This window comes from Octopus sinensis, linkage group LG9 (genome assembly GCF_006345805.1).
Source record: "Octopus sinensis linkage group LG9, ASM634580v1, whole genome shotgun sequence".
Classification (NCBI taxonomy): Eukaryota; Metazoa; Mollusca; class Cephalopoda; order Octopoda; family Octopodidae; genus Octopus; species Octopus sinensis.
Window position 1 is genome coordinate 78,872,969 of NC_043005.1, and position 16,007 is coordinate 78,888,975.

General features: G+C 39.3%; 1 long non-coding RNA gene and 1 other non-coding gene across 2 annotated transcripts in view; both read left to right on the forward strand.

Moving 5' to 3' along the window:
- Positions 1-15,326, forward strand: part of LOC118764713 — an 18,418-nt gene extending 3,092 nt beyond the window's left edge. Inside the window, exons 2-3 of the long non-coding RNA XR_005000518.1 lie at positions 3,445-3,446; positions 15,247-15,326. This is a non-coding gene — a long non-coding RNA (uncharacterized LOC118764713). The remainder of the gene's footprint in view (positions 1-3,444; positions 3,447-15,246) is intronic.
- Positions 8,944-9,045, forward strand: LOC115215953. Its single transcript, XR_003882032.1, has one exon. It is a non-coding gene; the product is annotated as a U6 spliceosomal RNA (small nuclear RNA).
- Positions 15,327-16,007: the final 681 nt, after the last annotated feature.

A 16,007-nucleotide genomic window follows, 5' to 3' on the forward strand; every position in this document is an offset into this window, starting at 1 on the left:
AGAACGTGCGTACGTGTGTGTGTGTGTGTGTGTGTGTGTGTTTGTGTGTGTGTGTGTGTTTGTGGTGTGTGTGTGTGTGGCATACACATCTATGACGTATGAGCAGAATACAGGTAATGTGACGGAATGTGGTCATATGTTCACAAGGAAACTTCTAAATCCCTCTTAAATATTGCATTTTTAATCAAATAAAATTAATTCTGTGCACCCGCCATTTAACGTTTTCATAAGTTTTGATTTAACATTAAAACAGACAATAATATATGTGCATAGCAAGGCGGTGACCTAGCAGAATCGTTTCCGGGGGTCAATTAAAATGCTTACCGACAGTACTTTCTGATTTGAAATGACGCCGAGATCGGCTTTGCCTTTTATACTTTCGGGCGTCGATAAAGTAAGTACCAGTTGAACATTACGTCCGATGTAATCGACTTACTCCCTCTGCCAAGATTGCTGGCCTTGTGCCAGTTTTTGAAACAATTATATGTGCACAGTGCTTTTTAATCCATTTCCCTAAGTTTTCCCCAAATGTCCGTGCTTGTTTTCAAACTTCTCGTTAGCCTTTCCTTCATACATTCTGAGTAATATGAAGGTTTTGTTTCGTATCTCCTATGTTACTGTGGTGTTTGAAAAACATTGCGAATTTGCATTGTATATGATGCCTGGACTCTGGGGAAAAGTATCCTGTGTGTTAATGGGATATACCGGACAAAGGGTTAAATGTTTGAAATGTAAGGCGGCGAGCTGGCAGAAACGTTAGCACGCCGGGAGAAATGCTTAGCGGTATTTCGTCTGCCGTTACATTCTGAGTTCAAATTCCGCCGAGGTCGACTTTGCCTTTCATCCTTTCGGGGTCGATTAAATAAGTACCAGTTACGTACTGGGGTCGATCTAATCGACTTAATCCGTTTGTCTGTCCTTGTTTGTCCTCTCTGTGTTTAGCCCCTTGTGGGTAGTAAAAGATTTAATAACCGTTAGCAGCATTTTGTCCGTCATTGTTCCACGTTCAAATTAGCCAAGATCGATTTTGCTTTTCGTCTTCTGAGGTTGATGAAGTATGTACTTGTCGAATATTGGGTCCGATGTGATCGATTAGACCCCACGCCAAAATCTCAGACCCTATCCCTCTAGAAGAAAATATTACATTATTCCTCGAAGGCAGTGTGGTGGCAGAGTCACTAGCATGTAGGACGAAATACTTGACAGTATTTCCCCCGGTTTTAGGTTCTAGATTAAAATTTCGTTCAAACTACTTTCACCATTTTCGGAGCGATAGAATAAACACCAGTTGAGCACTGGAATCCATGTAATTGACTAGGTCTCCTCCTCCAAAATTCCTGCCTACAATAGAAAGAATTATATTTGCGGTCATTAGATTTTACTACCTTGCAAGCTATAGATAATTAAAAACAATAAAGCGTCGGATAAAAAAAAAGTGCAGTGGTCATTATACGCTTCTTTCTATTTCCCGTTTAAATCGCATTGGTTTATTTGAATATGCTGCGCCTAGCCCTGCCTTGTTTAATTGTAGCAATGATTTTGATGTGCGAACCAGGATGGCCTTGTATTGATGTTAGAAATAATTATTATAACCGCCTTCAGATGAGCGAATTAGCGGAACTGTTTTAACACCGGACATAAACGGGTGTTTGGTGTTAATTTCTTTCTTCTAAAACCCGAAATCAAATATTAACAATAGCGACTTTGCCATTTGCTCAACCCGGGACAGTGTTTTAACCAGAGAGAGAAAGAGAGAGAGAGAGAGAGAGAGAGAGAGTGAGAGAGAGAGAGAGGGGGTGGAATTCCAGTTGTTAGATTATATGAGGTGTAAGAATTTAGTGGCGGCATTTTGCATTGCATAGCATATTTCTAAATATATAACGGAAGGTATGATTTTTAATTGAGAATCTCACTAAATTAGAGCAGGAGATACCGATATAATGATAAAGAAAATGAGGAAAATAAGTGCGAACAGAGAAATAAAGTAACGAGGGGAAAAGTATTAAACAGGCTATGAAACTGTGTTAAAATCATAGAAACGTTTTCAGCGAGGGATCCAAATAACGAACGACGGAGAAATTGACGGACGGAGGGGAAAAAGAAACACAGAGTGGACATTAGAGATGACAAGAGACACAACTAAAAGAAATACAGTAAAAAAACATTCGTTAGCTCCTACACGCATTTTTTCTCTCCTTGTTTCTCTCCTTGTTTTTTTCTGTGTATCTTTCTGTCGAAAAGCGTAGGCTCGAAACGTAAAAGATTTTTTTCTATTCCTGAGCGTTATACTAATACATTTGTTTGTTTGTACTCCACCTGCCTTCGTCTTTTGTTTATTTTCGTAAACTTTCCCTTTACATTCATACATACATGCATGCATACATGCATGCATACATGCATACATGCATGCATACATACATACATACATACATACATACATACATACATACATACATACATACATACATACATACATACATACGTACGTACGTACGTACGTACGTACATGGCCTGACTGCCGAGCGTCAACACGTCTTGTGCCTATCTCCCATGCTCCTGCCATTAGACTTTCACTTCATACACGCCAGCTCAATTTGAATGGTTTTTCGGTCGAAAAACGCCTGTTGTTATTTCTTGTTGTTTGTATTCGTAATTCTGTACTATGTTCTCCGTTTTTTTTTTTTTTTTTGCTTTTTGTCTTTGTTGCCGTACACATTCGCTAGCTTTCTTACGAAAGGGTCCTAATGCTCTTAGCTTAGACTTTTTGGGAGACAACCAGATCGAACCATCTCAAATATAACTGTCCGAAATGGTCGTTACTTCTGGTACTTGACTGAAGAAACAAAGCCAAGAATAACTCCTCTTTTTTTGCCTGTCCTTCTAATTGTTGTTTCTCTTGTCCGTCTTTGTGTTGTCTATCTGTCCGAACGTTTTAATGCCCTCTATTGCATTTTTGGTCCATATATATATATATATATATATATATATATATATATCACAATCAAGGAACGGCCATAATAGGCCATTCACCCACTAGAAATAACAGCCAAAGCTTCAACCGCAAAATAACATTAATTCCATCCGCAAACCAGGAGAAAATAAAAAACATTTACCCTGTATTTCTTATACGATGCACCTTTTCATCTATTGTTTAATGGTAAACTAACCTGATTAAATTAAATCAAGCCAATCTTCCATAGGCCCTTAGATTCGTCAGTAGAAATAGCCAGATCGGAACAGATATTTTCACGAGGCACTTCTGTCCCTGCCTCGGCAATATCTGACCTAAAATTTTCAAATCATCGCACTCGCGCCAAATTTATCGGCAGCAAATAAATATAAGCCGCCGATTCCATTACGGAATCAACCAGAAAATTCATAATTAATCAATATAGGGTGGCAAAAAAATTTTGTAGAATTTTTTTGCCACCGAGGCAGGGACAGAAGTGCCTCGTGAAAATATCTGTTCCGATCTGGCTATTTCTTACTGACGAATCTAAGGGCCTATGGAAGATTGGCTTGATTTAATTTAATCAGGTTAGTTTACCATTAAACAATAGATGAAACGGTGCATCGTATAAGAAATTACAGGGTAAATGTTTTTTTAATTTTCTCCTGGTTTGCGGAATTAATGTTATTTTGCGGTGAAGCTTTGGCTGTTATTTCTAGTGGGTGAATGGCCTATTATGGCCGTTCCTTGATTGTGATGTTGAACTTATAAATGGTCTATGACTATTTAATTTTTTCCCCACTAGGCCGCTGGTGGCAAAAAAATTCTACAAAATTTTTTTGCCACCCTATATTGATTAATTTATATATATATATATATATATATATCTAGAGAGAGAGAGAGACGACGGACTGCTTACACTCACAAGGCTTTGGTTGGCCCGAAGCTATAGTAGAAAGCACTTGTCCAACGTGCCAGGCTGAGTGACTGAACCCGGAACCATATAGCTAGGAAGCAAGCTTCCTACCACACAGCCACGTCGATACATACATATGCGTTGACATACTTGCACGAATATGTGTGTGTGTGGGTGTGTGTGGTGTGTGTGTTGTGTGTGTGCAGGTGTGTGTGTATGTAGGTGTGTGTGTGTGTGCTAGTAAATGAGTACGAACAAATACAGAAGAAGAGAATGAAATAATCAGATATATATATATATATATAATATATATATATATATATATATTATATATATATAGAGAGAGAAGAGAGAGAGAGAGAGAGAACGAAATAAAATAAAACCTCAAGTAGATCCGTGTTCACATCATGTGATATAATCATGTGATATAAAAGAAGGACTCCGATGCGTGATCGTGAATCAACGTAGCTACTCTGCTCTGATAGGCTTCCGTAGGAGTCTCACTCATCACACGTAAATGTTGCTTATTCACGTAAAACGGCCATTAATCTAGAAAGTACAACAGTTGGGTTTGCTTTTCTTCGTTGAAATCTCACCTCAAATATACATTAGACTTATTCCGTTCATTGTTCGCTTGTACCGAGTAATAAAATATTTGTGTTTATAGACTAAAGTGTTTCGCTGTGCATGCACACGGGATAATATAAATGGTACAGCGAGATTTGTGTAATTAGCAGCACCTGGTCGGAATGTGTATGACTGGGATGTTGTGTGTCCATTGACTGTTTACATGCACACGCACACACGCACGCACACACAAACACGCATTCACACTCACACAAATAACAAATGGTCATACATTCACTAACACACACATGCGCACACACATACGAATAACAAATGGTCATAGATTCACAAAAAACATAGAGATAAACACACACACACACACACACACACGCACGCACACACACAGATAACAAATGGTCATACACTCACAAACACACAAAAACTCACACACACACACACAGAAATAACAAATGGTCACATAGACAAACACGCACAGACAAATATATATATATATTATATATATATATATATATACATACATTCATATGCATACATATAATACATACATATATATATATATATATATATATATATATATATACATACATGCTTATATACATATATACATATATATACATACATACATACAACATATAAACAATACATGCATACATACACATACATGTACATACATGTGAACAGTCAGCCCAACGGTGCCCTGACTTTGCCCATGACACTCCATGGACCCTAAGTAAGGCATGTGTAAAATTTGAATGAAATTGGTTGCCTAGTTTTCAAGTTTTAGGAAAGCACAGAGATGGACAGATAGACACACATTCTCAGTTTTATATATATGAAATTGGTTGCCTAGTTTTCAAGTTTTAGGAAAACATAGAGACGGACAGATAGACACACATTCTCAGTTTTATATATATGAAATTGGTTGCCTAGTTTTCAAGTTTTAGGAAAGCACAGAGACGACAGATAGACACACATTCTCAGTTTTATATATATTATATATAAAATGAGAATGTGTGTCTATCTGTCCGTCTCTGTGCTTTCCTAAAACTTGTGTATGCTAAGCGAGCCGAGCCGAGCCGAGCCGAGCCGAGCCGAGCCGTTCTCTATTCCTTTCTTTCTTTTCTTTGTAATAGTGAAGCATGCCAAGCGCTGACTTTTGGGCTGGTAGCAGTGAACAGTCAGCCAACGCTGCCCAGGGCTTTGCCCTGACACTCCATGGACCCTAAGTAAGGCATGTGTAAAATTTGAATGAAATTGGTTGCCTAGTTTTAAGTTTTAGAAAGCACAGAGACGGACAGATAGACCACATTCTCAGTTTTATATATATATATATATAAAACTGAGAATGTGTGTCTATCTGTCCGTCTCTGTGCTTTCCTAAAACTTGAAAACTAGGCAACCAATTTCATTCAAATTTTACACATGCCTTACTTAGGGTCCATGGAGTGTCATGGGCAAAGCCCTGGGCAGCGTTGGGCTGACTGTTCACTGCTACCAGCCCAAAAGTCAGCGCTATGGCATTGCTCTCACTATTACAAAGAAAAGAAAAGAAAGGAATAGAGAACGGCTCGGCTCGGCTCGGCTCGGCTCGGCTCGGCTCGGCTTAGCATACACATACGCAATAGCGTTTTAGGCAGCGAGAACATAAAATTGGATAATATCGAAAACGAAATTGTTTTGCGAGCAACGAAAGCAACAGATGTAAAAACAAGACAGGCAACAAAAAAACATGTGTGTATGTATGTGTGTGTGTGTGTGTGTGTATGTATGTATGTGTATGTACATATGTATGTGTAGGTATGTATATGTGTTGGTGTGTGTGTATGTGTTTGTGTGTATGTATTTATGTATGTATGTATGTGTATGTATATATATGTATGTGTATGCATGTGTATGTATGCATGTGTATGTATGTATGTGCATGTATGTATATGTATGCATGTATGTGTATATATGTGTGTGTATGTATGTTTATGTATGTGTGTATGCGTATGTATGTATGTGTATGTATGTGTATGCATGTGTGTGTATGTATATGTGTATCTATATTTGTATGCGTATGTATGTGCATCTATGTGTGTGTGCATGTATGTGTGTGCATGTATGTATGTGCATACACATATGTGCATGTATGTATGTGCATGTATGTATGTGCATGTATTTATGTGCATGTAGGTATGTGCATGTATATATGTGCATGTATGTATGTGCATGTATGTATGTGTATGTATGTATGTATGTATGTATGTATGTGTATGCCTCTCTGTATGTATAAGCAAAAGCGAATACAGTTCTGCTCTTGGAAGCTGTAGGGTTCATCCGAGCACAGAAGATGAGCATTATTTCTAATTCAATGGTACAACAATGTAACAGTTTGCTTTGACATACTCTTACATTGTGATTTCTGCAATGTGCTGCATAAATTGTCAAGTAAATGAGAGGCATCTTTGCCTCCACTGTTGCAAAGTGTTGAGTAAAGTTATTTGATTGCAGACCTGCTTTCAGTCTTTTTATTATCACTCGGTCACACATAGTCCCCAGATGGTAACATTGATTTCAAGGCCTTCCCAGATGAGTGACTGGTTATTCAAAGACATTTATAGATTGTAAATTTATTCTGTCCAGTTACATATCAGTATAGTGGTCATTTGCAAACTCCAACTTCCATTTCTCTTTAGCCCTCACGTCACACAGTTGTTAATGTTTATTTCAGTTGGGTCACGCCCTTCCAATTGCTATAGATTCGTGATGCATCTTACGGCTGTGCCTGTCACCTGGATGGTGAGGAATCCTACATTGGGAGTGGTAACATCTAGGGTACTGTAGCTGACTGCTTATTGTGATCATTCGTCTTTTGGTTTCCTGTAGCTTTGCTCCCTTTTACAAACCCAGTGAACATATATTTCCCATGTCAAAGAAATTCAAACAATAGATATAAGACCCAAGTAAAAAAGATTCTCAAAAATTCAGCTTCTCTGGTTGACATTAAGACGCCCACCCCCAATAATTAATTCTCGCATTTTAGAGCTCTATAACCTCCATTTTTCAGGAGCAAAATCCTTTTAACAGGTTCTATGAGACTGGAATTTTGGAATATGCGCATAAAAATCAGTAATATGGGATATATGTGGCACGATTACAATTTTTGGGGTGGGGTGTAAAGAGGGAAATAACCCTCATCTGCAATTTTGATGAAATTCGAAACAGATATTTCAGTTCATTAGAGAAAATATAACAGAAAAGTCTAATTCTTCAATAGTATGTAACACGGGCAACGCCGGGTATCTCTGCTAGTATATATATATAAAGTCATAAAATGGATTGAGAGCATTACACTAGTATGGTTGTAATTAGACGAAAAACATTACTAAATTCAATGAGTATTAGATTAATAGAATGAAGGTAGAATCGTGTGATATTTATTGAAATGTTGATTCATTTGAATTGTTACTCGGAGTTTCAAGTCTCTTCTTCACAGAAGATTAATTTCATCGCTTCTATTCTTATCTTTTTTGCTTGTTTCTATTATTAGACTGTAGCCACACTGGTTCACCACCTTGAGGAATTTCATTCGAATGAATCGACCCTAGTCGACTTAATCCCTCCCAAGAAACTCTTGGCCTTGTACGAAAATTTGGAACTAATATTTTGCACTAAATTAAAGCGAGGAGCTGGTTAGAATTGTTAGCACACCGGGCAAAATGCTCTTACGTTCTGTGCTCAAATTCCGCCGAGGTCGACTTTGTCTTTCACACTTTCAGGGGTTAACAAAATAACTACCAATTGCATACTGGTGTCGATGTGATGGACTTGCTCCCTCTCTCGAAATTATTAGCCTTTTGCCAATATTTGATGTCAATATTTCACATTAAATTGGAAAGTGTAAAAATGAACGTATCAAATATATGAAGAATAAATGAAAGCCAGATTTGGAAAAGGCGGCGAGCTGGCAGAAACGTCAGCATGCCGGGCGAAATGCTTAGAGGTATTTCGTCTGCTGCTACGTTCTGAGTTCAAATTCCGCCGTGGTCGACTTTCCCTTTCATCCTTTCGGGGTCGATTAAATAAGTACCAGTTATGCACTGGGGTCGATCTAATCGACTTAATCCGTTTGTCTGTCCTTGTTTGTCCCCTCTATGTATAGCCCATTTTGGCCAATAAAGAAATAAGAGTTGGAAAATAGACTGCGTACATTTGTGAAATTACGTTCGTAAACGTTCTTATCTTGTCATGTTTTGCAAATTTATAATTCTTTCTTATAATTAATTTTTGATCTAGGAATTTTCTTTTCTTTTCTTTTTGTTGGCAGCTCACTCTATATATTAAAAAAATTCCTTTCGTTTTGAATCAAAAAGAACGCTATACGATTTATTCCGTTCTTCCCGATGTCTTTCTGGTCTCATCTCACGATTTAAGCAAATTATTTGTATGCAGTGAAACGATGACGAATATAATAATTATAATTGCTCGACGTTGCTTTGCTTACAAAATTTTATTTAATACATATTCTAAAATTGGAACGATACAGAGAAGATTAGCATGGCCCCTGCGCAAGGATGACACGCAAATTCATGAAGCGTTCCATATTTTTCTTCTCAGCGGTGGTACCCCAGCATAGCCGCGGCCTTCGGGCTAAAACATTTTAAAGAATTTTAAGGATTTATATGAGTTTTATTCATAATTACTTGCTGAATTTTGGTGAAATTAGCAGTATCAATCACCTTTGTAGGTCTTTCAAAACTGGTGACCTCGATATCGTTAATATTCCTACAGGAAAGACATAAAGAAGAAGGTTCCGGAGTGAAAGATGGGTTTAAACACAGAAAGGACCTGACATTGTGGATATTTAAGATCCTAAGAGAAATAGACTCAAGAGTAAGGAGAGATAGACAGATGGGTGGACAGGTGGGGCTAAGTAGAGGAGATAAGAGACCACCCACCTCGAAGAAGAAGGGAGACCATTATGATTGTAATAGAGATGACAGAGAGACGAGAAAGTATGACTGTGGACCAGGACCGAGAGTGTCTGTGAGTGACTTAATGCCAATCCTTTGAGTGGCCCTTCATTGGATGAGGCTCCTAATGTTTCCATATTTAGCAAAAGCACAACCCCAAAGTGTTAGCAGGTGTAGGAGATATTTTCTGCCTCTGAAGCTTGTTTAGTTTTCTTTTGCTTGTTTTGGTCATTGGGATTGCGGCCATGCTGGTGCACCAGCTTCGAGAATTTTAGTCGAATGAATCGATACCAGTACTAATTTTTTAAAAATCCTAGTACTTATTCTACGGTCCTTTTGCCGAACAGCTAAGTTACGGTGACGTAAACAAACCCAGACCAGTTATTAGGCGTTGGTGGTGGGGAGAGGGACGAACCCAGACAGAAAGTCATACACACACACACACACATACACGCACACACACATCGTAGAATCCTGAAGGTGCGTATGCCATTGATTTCTGAATGTTTCTAAATGTTGTGGTTCGTGTATGAACCTGATGAAACCGGTTTTTTCTAATGATGTAATGTATACATTAATCAATTACAAATTCGTTGGAAACAGCTGTAGTGAATTGACACATTATCCATTTGTTGTTATGCACACACACATACACACACACACGCACACGACAGGTTTCTTTCAGTTTTCGCCTACCACATGTATTCACAAGCCTTTGGTCACCCCGAGGCTATAGTAGGAGACACTTATATAAAGTGCTTCGCAGTGGGATTGAACCCAAAGCCATGTGCCCACAAAGTGAGCTTCTTAACCTCATAGACATGCTTGCGGCTATTAGCGTGAATTTTAGTAATTAACAAGTGATTTTAATACAAAAAAGCGATTGTAATATTAAATCAATAGTTATCTTTGATGTAGCTTCATGAATAGAGCAATCACTATGTGTCTCCATGATTCAATTATATTTTTCTAATCATTCTTAATTGATTTTGTTTCACATATCCCATAAATTCTCCATTTAAAATCACACATTTTGCAGCTCCAAGTTTCCGTACCTTTTTTTTAATATTTATACTTTAACGGTCCAACGAGAGATACTCTACTCAAACTAATGGCTGCGTATCTATGCGGTCATGCGATCTATGAGGAGGAAAAGATCAAAATCCTGCTTAAGCTGCACATTACAGGCAGATCATATAATGTACACATTGAAATAATAAGACTGAGAATGTAAAATAAAGTGTTAAGTACACTTGAAAAGATTTCGATTTAGAGACCTGAGAGATAAAATAATTAAAGAACAACACCAGTCGTTTTATGTATTCGAGGAAGGACAGCGTATATGAGATTTCCACGTGGCTTTCCTGAGTGAAATAATGGGAAAAAAGAGGATGAGACCAAGACGCAGCTTTATGAAAAAACTAGCAGTATCGCCCGGCGTTGCTCGGGTTTGTTTCGACCCTTTAAAAATAGAAATTTTTGAAAAGTAAAATGTTTGCATTATGTAGCTCGTTATTCTCTTTAAGTGAACATTTTTTCTGGTTGAAATACATCGAAAAATGGCGACACAGCAGTAAAAAAATCGTAAAAAATAGGAATTTTTATAGAAAACAAAAAGCACCTTTTTAATGTAAATAATTTTTGGTGTTAACATGGTCCAATTTGAATTTTTTCTTCTTAGAAGGAAGAGCAAGCCTTCTATCATACTCTCAATTTTAGTCGACTTGCGCCGCAGGGTTTCGGAGGGGATAGTGTTAGTTGAAGGCTACCAAACCTGCCATACACAGACAACTTCAGCTTTATATATATAGAGAGATATGGAATCCTAAATATTTTACTACTATAATGCATACAACAGCCATTGCTTCACTCTAATGGTGGACTCGCTTTGTGGTTGGTTAACTTGCCGGAGATACAAGCCAGATACTATCAAATCGCTAGGGATGGTCATGGTTGGAAGCAGCTCTGCATATTATTCTGCAAAATAAACAACAACAATACCCACAACAACAGCAACCATGATTTCTTGAAGCATGGCAATGTTTCATTAAACCCATGGCGGATAAATGAGATGTTTGCTGTCTATCAGCGTCATATCACGATTAATATAATAATTAGTACACTAACAAAAACAAATACACACTAGTAATTAGAGTTCTAAATTCTATTTACCGTACAATCACTGTCGTAATTATAACATTATATGTAATTTAGAATATTAGCATCAAACATTGATATAGCAATTAAATTGTTATTCGTTACCATTCATCTTTCAGTGTTTCAAACTGAGGGTATATTGGGGCTCTGCCTTGAAGTGTTTAGTCGATCAAATCGACCTTATTACTTACTTCTTGTGAAGTCAGATGGCATAGTGGTCAGAGCAGCAGACTCAAGGTCGGGGGATAGCGGGTTCGAATCTCAGACCGGGCGTTGTGTGTGTTTATGAGCGAAACACCTAAGCTCCATGCGGCTCCGGCAGAAGGTAATGGCGAACGTCTGCTGACTCTTTTGCCACAACTTTCTCTCACTCTTTCCTCCTGCATCTTGCAGCTCAACTGCGACGGACCGGCGTCCCGTCTAGGTGGGGAACCTATATGCCAAGAAAACCGGGAAACCGGCCCTATGAGCCTGGCATGGCTTGAGAAGGAACAAACAACAATAACTTACTTCTTATGAAGTCCCCCGCTTATTCTATCGCCTTCTTTGCCAAACCGCTATGTCAAGGTTGCGTAAACAAACCAACAAAAGATGTCAAAGCTTTGGGCGGGGAGGGACAAATAGAAACAAAATGGCTCGCACACAGCCAAACACAAACACGCAAACACGCACGCACACACTCACGCATACACTCACATGTAACGTGTTTTTACACAGGCTCTGTCTTCAAAGTTCACTCACAAAGCATTTGTCAGTCCCGGGTCATGGTAGAATATGCCTGCCCAAATTACCGAGCAGAAGGACTGAACCCGAATCTATGCAGTTGCCGAGCGAGCTTCGTAACCACAGAACCATGTCTATACAGTTTATGATCATACTATGAAGCGGTGCAGAAAACTGGCAGAATCGCTAGTGAATGAAAGAGAACGCCTCATAGCTTTTGTTTCGCTTTTTTGCTTTCTAAGATCAAATCCTTTCAAGGTCGACAAATAAAGTACCCGAGCTGAACCGAAAAATTATTTAGAGAATTATACGAGAGGCCTTGCAGTATTTGTTCTTCCTCTTGGTGTTCTGGCGGTAACACTTGTTGAGAATTCTGTACTTAGATATCTTGGCCCGTGATGCAAGAGTAAAGCTCAGTTTCCTTAGCGTTTAACCCGAGGAGGAGCACTAAATTGCCCCATGAACAAGCCATCTCTCTATTTCGGGTTAAACTCCCACCTAAAGCTGGTAATCATTGTCATTTGAGTAAATTCCCTATAGTTAAATACGCAACACGCCATCCGGCTAACTAATTCAACTAAAATAATTAACTAAAGTTTCATCTATCTAACCAGAGATTGGTAATGCTGGTTTAAAATTTTATTAAAAGGCCAGTAAATCGATTGCATCGACACTATTGCTCATCTTATATTTATTTTATCGACCGCGAAGGACGAAAGACTAAGTCAACGTCGGCGGAATGTGAACTCAGAACGAAAAGGCAGACGAAATGCCCCTAAACATTTCGCCAGGTATGCTAACGATTGTGCCTGTTCATCGCTTTAGAGATTGGCAATATTAACGACAGTTAACGGCGGGGAGTTAGCTGAATCATACGCAGGCCGAGCAAAATGCTTATCGCCATTCCGTCCGTCTTTTCGATCTGAGTTCACATTCCGCCGAGGTCGACGCCGAGATTGACTTTAGCTTTCGTACTTTCGGGTTCGATAAGATAAGAACCAGTTGAGCACTAGGGTCGATATAATTGACTTACGCTCTCTCCCCGAAATTGCTGTCTCCGTACCAAAATTTATCGCGGTTGGACTTGGACATAGAACATGAATAGTCGTAACTGAATACGGGTAAGTGTTTTGCCTGATATTCTAAAGACTATCCCGACCATTCAACCACCACTGTAAAGTCTATTATAATCCTTTCTACCGTAGGCAGAAGATCTGAAATTTGGGGAGTGAGGATAGTCGATTACATCGACCCCAGTGCTTCTCTAGTACTTAATGTATCGACCCCGAAAGAATGAAAGGCAAAGTCGACCTCGGCGGATCTTGAACCCAGAATGGAGCGGCAGACGAAAAGAAATAGATTATTTCTTTACTGCTCACAAGGGGCTACACACAGAGGGGACAAACAAGGACAGACAAACAGATTAAGTCGATTATATTGACCCCAGTGCGTAACTGGTACTTAATTTATCGACCCCGAAAGGATGAAAGGCAAAGTCGACCTCGGCAGATTTTGAACTCAGAACGTAGCGCCAGACGAAATACCGCTAAGCATTTCGCCCGGCGTGCTAACGCTTCTGCCAGTTCGCCGCCTTTGAAACAAATAATCCTTTCTACTATAGGCACAAAGCCTGAAGTTTCGAGGGATTTGAATTGAACGTAACGACGGTCGAAATATCGCTAAGCATTTCGTCCAGCTTGCTAATGATTCTATCATCTCACCGCTGAAGACGGACGAAATGCTGCTAAGCATTTGATCCGGCATCCCGACAATTCTGCTAGCTAACTGCTTTCAGAAAGTCTGTTATAATAATTACTGAAAGTATAAGAAAATCACTAAAGATTTAATCTCTTTCACTGAAATACCCCAACATAATAATAATTTCAGCTTTTGACACAGGGCCAGCAACTTCGGAGAGTGGGGTAAATTCATTGCATTGACCCCTAGTGTCCAACTGGTACTTATTTTATCGAACCTGAAAGGATAAAGGATAAAGTCAACCTCGGAGGAATTTGAACTCAGAACGTGTAGACGGACGAAATGTCATTAAGTATTTTACCCGGCGTGCTAACGACCCTGCCATCTCGCTGCCTCCGTGTAATCTTTTCTACTCAAGGTACAAGGCCCGAAATTTTGGGGGAGAGGACCAGTCGATTAAATCGACCTCAATACGCAACTAGTACTTAGTTTATCGACCCCGAAAGATGAAAGGCAAAGTCAACCTCAGAGGAATTTGAACTCAGAATGTGCAGACGGACGAAATGTAACTAAGCATATTACACGGCGTGCTAATGACTCTGCCAATTCGCTGCCTCGGTACATTAACAGAATAATGGTTGGTTGGCTGGCAGGCTGGTGGCTGGTTGACTGGTTGGTTGGTTGGTTGGTTGGTTGGCTGGCTGTCTGGTTGGTTGGTAAGTTGGCTGGCTGGCTGTCGGTTGGTCGGTTGGCTGGCTGGTTGGTTGGTTGGTTGGCTGGCTGGCTGTCTGGTTGGTTGGTAAGTTGGCTGGCTGGCTGTTGGTTGGTCGGTTGGCTGGCTGGTTAGTTGGTTGTTTGGCTGGCTAGCTGGTTGGTTGGTCGGTTGGCTGGCTGGTATGCTGGCTGGTTGGTTGGTTGGCTGGTTGGTTGGTTGGTTGGCTGTCTGGTTGTTTGGTTCATATCTTCAGTCACGCATTACAACGTACATAGAGAAGTGGAGAGAGAGATAGAGAGAAGGAGGGAGGAAAGTAACACACAGATATACAAAGAGAGTTAAGATAAGAGGAGGCAAGATGAGCAGAGAGAAAGAAGCAGATACAGAGAAGGAAGGTGAGGGAGGAAAGGAGGGAGAGGAGGGGTGAAGAGAGTGAATGGAAGAGGAATAGGGAGGAGGGAGGAAAAGGATTTAGCGAAGGAAAGAGGAGAGGAAGAGAAGGAAGAAGGAAGGGAAGATGAGGACGAAAGGGAGTGAATGACAGTAGTTATGGGAGGAGTTATGCAAATGAGAAATTTGGTTTCTTTAACTTTATTTTAAGGTCATAAATATTTTTTTCTTTGACAATTAGTATTGATTTCATCATGTTGTAGAACCAACAAGAAATCTGCGAAAATTGATAGAAAATTACATTATAATTACGTTTATTCTTGTATAATTCTTGTACATATTTCCTGATATTATCCATTCTGATATGAGAGGCCCTCTCAAGAAAAATGGCGCAGTATTGCAAGTTCTAACCCAACATCCACTTCAAGTGGAAGATAAGTGTTATATTTTGGTATAAATACTGCCTCTATCGCTATTCATTATACTTCCAAAGTTTTTGTATACTTGCTTTTAGTACTTATACTTGCGGTGGTATTTACCCGGGGTGGATCAAGGCTGTTCTAGTTCGCATTTGGGTCCCTGGCTAAATGCATACACACGTTGGTAAAGTGTGATCCATAGCCGTCGATTGTGGACCGTCGTAGAGGATTCACTGACGTAGACTGGATTTGAAGATGGTTCTAGAAAAAAGCTTTAAAAAAAGCTAAGAGGTCCCTCACTCCCACTGGTCTTTCAACATGCCGGACACCAATCCGGAATTTCTGAGACTAGACTAAAGATGGTGACGTCAACTTTCGCGAAATAAAGAGTGAGGTCAGACGTTGAATATATTCTTAATCGTGTTGTTAATAATACATCCGTTTTACACAACTTACAAAGTTACAATTATATTTCTTTAACATTCCCTTACATATT